The sequence below is a fragment of the Pteropus vampyrus genome, unplaced genomic scaffold (assembly GCF_000151845.1).
Source record: "Pteropus vampyrus isolate Shadow unplaced genomic scaffold, Pvam_2.0 Scaffold14, whole genome shotgun sequence".
In the NCBI taxonomy this organism is placed as follows: Eukaryota; Metazoa; Chordata; class Mammalia; order Chiroptera; family Pteropodidae; genus Pteropus; species Pteropus vampyrus.
The window spans coordinates 14,655,823-14,663,095 of NW_011888795.1; the positions used below are offsets into that span (position 1 = coordinate 14,655,823).

Consider the following 7,273-nt stretch of genomic DNA (forward strand, 5'->3'; position numbering starts at 1 on the left):
AAAAGAGATATTCTATATGCTATTATTTTCCTGAATTATTTGGAAGAAAGTTAAATACATCATGCCCCTTTGCCCTGAAATAATTCAATGCGTATTTTCTAAAATGGGGATATTCTTTTACATAACTATACCACCATTATCTAATTCAGTAAATTTAACATTAATATAAAATTTTAATCTAATCTACATTTATAATCCAATTTTTCCAACTGACCTCAAAATGTCTGTTATATATATCATTTTTTTCTCTCTAGTACAGGATTCAGTCTAGCATTGTGTATTACATTTTGTTATCGTGTTTCTTTAGCTCCCTTTAATCTAGAACATTTCCCTAGCCTTTTTTTTTTCTTGTATGACATTGACACTTTAAATAATATTGTTCATTCCTCCTTTTTTTCCAAATAGAAAATACCTGATTTGAGGTTTGTCTAATGTTTCTTCACCATCACATTTAAAAAATTCGTTTCCAGCTAGAATATCCAAAAGTGATATTGTATTTCTCAGAGTATCATAGTCTGGGCATATACAATGTTTATTTGCTCTTCATTGATGATTTCACTTTGTTTACCTAATCAAGTGTTGTCTGATTTCTATGCCATACAGTTATAATTATTCCTTTTGAAACTAATAAGCAATCTGTGGGGAGTCAGTTTAAGAACATGAAAATATCCTGCTCCTCATCAAAATTTCCCCCCAGATTAAGTATCCATTGAAGATTTTTGCCTGAACTATTCTTAATTAAGATGTTTATAAAATGATTTTCTAACTCTTATGGTCCCTTCACATTTACTAATCGGCTCTTGGTATTCTGCATTAAGTATGAGCCCAGGCTTTCCCTCCTTTTATTTACTTACTTATCTATTTATTATCAGTACAGTTTTATGGATTTCTGTTTTTTTTTCCAGTGGTTTACATTCATACTCAATTTTAGCATTCAAATTATTCCAGCTTTGAGCAGTGGGAGCCACTTCAAGCTTTCTCTTATCCTTATGAAAGATCCTTATCATTTTTTTTTAACATTTTCTTATTTTCTGACATAACAAGATATTCCAGGATTCTCTAGAAATTTTCCTTCCACAGTCTTAGATTCATCCATTTCTCTGAGGAGTCCTTGTTCTTTTAGTAAAAAATGATATTAGGGACCAAGATTTGAGTACTGGGTATGCTCATTGCAGCTGGGGTATTTCTTGCTTCTAGTTTTTGTCAGCAGACAAAGTAATATATGCATTATATACACAGATACACACATATATTTACATATATACAGACACATACATGCATACTGGCATACACACATTTATGTAAGCACATATACATTCATATACACATATAAATATTTTAGAAATCATGAGTTCACCCTTGTACCTCTAATTTGGAGCAGTCTCTTAATCACTATACTGACTTTGTTCTGTGCTTCCACATGGCTGAAAAAAAAAGATGCAAGATGGAATCCAAAATGACTTAGAAAATATTGCCTCTGTTCTATTTATGATCACTTTACATCTCCTGCTTAAAATTCCACCCCCTATTCTGGGAGCAACATTTTGTGTCCTTGAAAATTCAATTTTGTCTTTGATCCATATCTACTCCTTTTCCTTGCAAGACCATGGTGGGGGCTTGTGAGGGATAGAGCCTTGAGTTTCTTGTAGAATTTATATTTGTGACTATCAACTGTTTTAAATACTTTCAGGTCATTCACATCAAATATATCAAATCTAAGACAGCAGCTTGTCTGTCTACCATAGGCAACGCTTGTTCTGAAAGAGTGACCAAAAAAATAAAGAAGAATAGGAAAAGCCTCTTCTGGATGAGGATGCAAGAATGGTGGTGGCAAAGGAAGATAGGGTCCCCCAAATCTTTAGATGTTGGAGTGGGGGGAAGCTGTAGTCCCCAGAGATGGACACAAGGTGGCTCAGTGACCCTGCTTCCTGGTGTTCCAGATCTTCCTGGGGAAAAAAAAAAGTAACTATGTTCACGAGGAAGCAGTCACTGAACATTAAGGCAGCTCCCAAACAATCCGTGTAAGCTCACAACACAGCCTAGAATTAAATGCAATGAACCAGCCTCAAGGGTGATGACCTAAGTCTACCCAGGTACATCACAGGTCTTTAGAGAAGTCCTGCTCACTGGTGTGCATTGGCTTTGGCTTTCCTTTATGGCAGTTGTGTTGAGGTAGCAGTATATGATGGCTCTGGAACCGGTTAGAACTGAGATCTAGTCCTAGGCCCACTATTATTAATAAGTATGTGGTCTTTGTAATAACCTCTCTGAGCCTCAAGGTTTTTGTTTATAAAATGAAGAGACTACAAGACTGTTATGTGAATTTGAGGTAATAAACATAAAGCCATGGCATGTAGCTAGATCTCAGATAAATGTTGACAAGTCTTAAGAATACAGGGGGTCACAATACCTTATGTATACTATGTATTCTAAGTCTTTAAGTATGTTCCCAAGCAAAATAATCCGAAGTCCAAGTTTACTTTCAGAAAAGCCTAAAGCCTGACATCATGAGAGAACAGAGCTGCGCCAAATCCATGACCATTTTTAGGTTATCTCCCAGTGTGCATTGGCTAATAGCTAACAAGAGTGTTTCCCATGTGTATCAGCCAGAATTCTACAGCAATATAATGGTTTGGATTCATGTCCTTTGTTATTGAATTTTTAGCTGCTTTCATAACTGAAAACATACCAGCTCTTACGCTTTTATTATCCTGAGAACACCTGCAATATTGTATTTTCTTTGAGACTTAAACGGCCAGATATAGTGTGGCCAAGGGCTAAAACTAAATACAAGAAGTCTTTTGCCGAGGTCTTCTCTGAAAGGGTTGACTATCTTCACTGGCAGTATTCTCCCTCAAAGAACCTGAATTTCTCTAGCTTCTCTGTCCAGGGTTGCATGTCCACAGACCACTGAGGATGATTGGCAGGTAAAATGTGACTTTTGTTCTTTTCCTATCCAGTAACTTAAAGACCAAAGCTACAGATGGGTGTTGCTGTGACAGATTCGCATGGGAGAATGCATCTCCTAGCAATGCTACACAAGAAGATGATGTCTTGAGCCTGCAGCCTCAGAACCTCTCTGCTCTCCAAGCACCATTATTCCAACTCAGATGTCTTCATGAGCTAAACAGGACAAATACATCTGTAACCCAAGTGTAAGGGGATGGGTGTAGAAGGGACTAGATGAACAACAGAAAGTATGCCTAGCCTAAAGGTTAACATTGGGTTATCTTTTAAGCACTGCACTGGCCAAAACAAATGAATCAGTTTGTTTGTGACTCCTGTGTGCCTTTACCTGATGCAGATGTTCACCCTTTGCAGACCTTAATATGAAGAAGATGACATGCCAGGGAAGCAAGAGATAGGGTCCTACTCTTGGGTGTGCCACCAACGGGCTCTGAAAACTTTGGAAGTCACTTGACTTCTCTGGGCACAGTTTCCTTTTCAGTAAGATGACGACATGAAGCCTCGGTGGAACATGAAGGTCCTCCACCATTTCTTGAGGCTCAGATTCCAGACTGGTCCCAGCCTACCTCCCCAGTCTCTGCTCCTAGAGGCTGACCTAGGTTTGAGAGGACATGAAGCTTACACAATTTGAGGAAATTTCTTTAAGAATAATAATGCAAAATTATAACTACACAACTAGATCAACAGTGAATATTTACTTAAAATGAGAAAATAAAGCATAAAAATATCAACTTTTAAAAGCCAACAAATGCCAGAAGTATCACAAAATTTAGGAAAAAATAACAAGATGTGTGTTAATTATCTGCTTGACAAACCTCTATAAATGCTTGTATTTTATATTTTTGGCTATATAATCTTATGACAAAATCCTAAATTAGTCTTTCCTAAAGAGAGACTAGAAAAGTAATTCAGGTTTTCCTGAAACAGAGTTGATCAAAATTTATTATTATTAATGATAATTTAGAAAATTTCTTTCAGTGTCACAACTCATTATTGGCAATGCTGTGTACATTTTTAATATTTTAGTCAAATTTGGGGAAATCCTCTGAGTGTCTTTTATGTGTGAGCTGTACAATTTCAAGCATTCATGTCTCCTTGGGTAGAGACTAATCTGAAATATTATTTGAATTGGTGTCACTCATTCCCCCGGGGCTTCGGAGGGCCTCTGCTCTTGCCACTTCACACCAGGCACCCTCCAGCCCCACTCTTATGCAGTGGAATTTCTCAGGGGGCCTGGTACATGGCAACTCTTCACAACTCTGTGGCTTTGTAAATGCTGACCCCTCACTTTGAATTGCCCTTCCTGTCCTCTCCTCTACCCTCCTTCTTCCAGGCACAAGCAGATTCAGCCACCCCTCCTCCACACTGTCCCTGCCTTTTGCTCACACTACTGGAAGAGAACCCTTTCAGCGGTGTTATAGTTCTCTGTTCATTTGTCTGCCTTTCCCTCTAGACTCAGATTTCCTTGAAGAAAAGCAATGGATCTTTCCATCTGCCTAGCATAAGGCCCGGCTCAAAAAAGATACTCAAAAAAGTATGTCACGAATACAAATTGCTCCACAACACTAATTGCAAGAAATGACACAGTTCTTTACCTTTCTAAAATAAAAGTTATTCTGCTCTGAATTCAAAATTTCAATTGGGGATAAAAAACAGCGTAGTCCTTTATTGGAGCATCTTCTTCCCTTGGGTTCAGGCAGCCCATGAAAATGAGAGATTCACTTTGGGCCATTAGTCAGCATTCGGTACCCTGGACATTGTTTGTCCTGTTCCTCTAGGAGGTGATGGAGCTGTAGTCCACTCTACTCACCATTAGATGACCCTCAGGGATCCCTTTCCACCTACTATCACCTCTGGAAGGTGCAAATATGGCCAAGGGATAGGTCTGTGCCAACTGCAGAATATTTAGACTCATTTCCTTTAAAGGACTAGAAATCTCAAAAAGGCTGAGTAAAGAAGTCATCAAATTTGTGCACCCCCACCAGCCTCAGAGGAAAAAAAGGAATAAAAGGAAAGAAGGAGAGGGGAAGGAGAGGAGAGGGAGAGAGAGAGAAAGAAAGTTAAAGACTACCTTAGACAAAGAAGCCCAGAGAACACTGAGGCCTCGGTGACCTTCTTCCATGGGTGAAGGATACAGTGACTTCTTCATCCATTTTCTGATGAATCTGCTCAAGCAAGAAAATAATAATAATAATAAAATAAGGCACAGGTTAATTTCTACATTAATTTATTAATACATTAGCCTGCCACAAATGTTTATTGAATGAATCAATCAGTGAATGAGTTCTCATGGTTAGTTCATTATCATAAATCTGTTTTTTAAAAACAACATAAATATCATTCAGGGGAAAATAAACAGTGTCCTTCTCCTCACATGGACATAATTACCGGGTGAGAACAATGATTAGCAGCCATTCCCTTACTGCACTGGGAAAACAGACAAGGCTTATTCATGTCAGATGCAATGATGGGCTTTCCTCCCCTGCTGCAGAAAACGATGTCATGTTTATTCAGTATTTTATGGAACGTGAGTAAGGCAGGTGAGATCTTGCATTTGGCTTCTACTGGCAAACTTCACACTGCAGCTATGTTACACGGCGGAGCGGCAGGGGTGGGGAATAGCTGGGTGGCAAAATAAAGCAGAACAATGTTTCCCTTAATAGAATTTCTGTAAGGGAGGCTGGATTACAATGCCATAACATCCTTTATCAAAAGACAATAACAGACTTCCAGAGCAAAATGCACCCCCACATAATGTAGCCTTTCAGTAAGGGTGATGTTTGCCATTTAAAGAAGAAATGAAGATCTCACTCCTTTACGTCATCTGGACATTAACTTATGTAGCAGAATAAAATGGCTCACCAAGTTTTTTCTAGTTAGTAGGACTTATTTAAATTCCTTTCCACCACCCCCCCCATCTTCCTTTTTATAACCAGCGGCAAATTACCAGTATTGATAAACCATTAGAAAATAAAATAAGAGACAATTTTATTGACAGCTAAATGAAGTAATGCCTGCGTTGTGTTGGTTTTCAGCAACTGAGCTTTTTGTATTCATTAAAACTCTGTAGGCAGCATGTGTTAAATTTTTGATATATGCAGTGTACACTGAAATCTTTATCTACATTAACTGAGACACCAATTTGCACCCCTGTTGCACCCTAATAGGCTGATTTATTATTTCCCAAGGCCTATTAATGAAAGAACTTGGAGTTTCTTAGTGACCTGAATCAATTTCATTTTTGGACGTAGCAAAACTTGTCAAGGCCCATGCCTCTCATTCTCTCTTTCGTCAGTGTGGGTGGATAGTGTGAGCTCTTGTGTGGTGTGCAGCAGCCAGGCACCTGACGGATTGGCATGTAAGCTGAGGACTACTTGGACATCTGCACAAACTCAACTAGTGGAATGATAAAGAAATGCCATGGGATTCTCCATCACCTTCAAGGGGAGAAATGCTTACAAAAATTTCTTACAAAAAGAAATACATATAAATTAAAACAAAAGCCCCACAAAGCTATTAATAAGCACCAATCTAGAAAGGCAATGTTCATTCTCCATCATTATTAACATGTTCATAACCCCTCCACCCTCTTTAATGGTTCCTAATGATTTTTCTCCCCTATTTGAACTTAAGCCTCTGAGGGGGTCAGGGGTTGGAGAACGGTAATCTAATTTTTTTCACTGATATACCTGAAGCTCCTAGATTAGTCTGAGCTGGCTAATATTATCAACGGATAGACTTCTACACAAAAGGGAGAAAAGTAAAAAATTATTAAATGATTACTTTTTTTATGACCAGTGTTTGTTACTATTAGTATCATGGACCTTTGAGAATTTGATGAAAACTATGATGTCTCTCTCTCTCTCTCTCTCTCTCTCTCTCAATGCTTGGCTGTTCATAACATTACATTTTCCATACAATTTGAAACTCCCCTAAAATCCCTCAGGTTTGTGGCAGACCTCAGCGTAATATACCCTCTGGTCCACACAGTGCCAAGAAAGAAGATGGTTTAATTACTAGAGTTGGAAAGAGGGAACAGACAGGGGATATGTGAAGGGTGGGAGAGAAGAAACTGATCCAATTGGATGAGATGATGCTTTGCTTACTGTTGCTCAATATCCTAACTCAGTCAGTCAAGCAAACCATCCAAGAATTAATTTGATATACTAATCACAATTCACAGCCCAGAATATATTAGAGATAATCAGCAAATTTGTTAAAAGCCACATAAAATAGTCCTCCTTTCTCTTCCAAATTTGTTAGTTGATTTATTCCCTGGGGTGACTAAGTTACAGAGTTCTTTACT

The 7,273-nt window shown here is 38.2% G+C and overlaps 1 long non-coding RNA gene across 4 annotated transcripts in view; it reads right to left on the reverse strand.

The window, feature by feature from the left end:
- LOC105307623 overlaps positions 1 to 7,273 on the reverse strand; it is a 239,164-nt gene that overhangs the window by 147,930 nt on the left and 83,961 nt on the right. For 2 of the 4 annotated variants that reach the window (XR_002778366.1, XR_002778365.1), the window contains exons 4-5: positions 5,039 to 5,132; positions 1,366 to 1,424 (exon numbers count right to left, since the gene is read on the reverse strand). The exons of 1 other annotated variant lie outside the window; for it this stretch is intronic. This is a non-coding gene — a long non-coding RNA (uncharacterized LOC105307623). The remainder of the gene's footprint in view (positions 1 to 1,365; positions 1,425 to 5,038; positions 5,133 to 7,273) is intronic. One more of the 4 variants, XR_002778363.1, reaches the window with a different exon arrangement.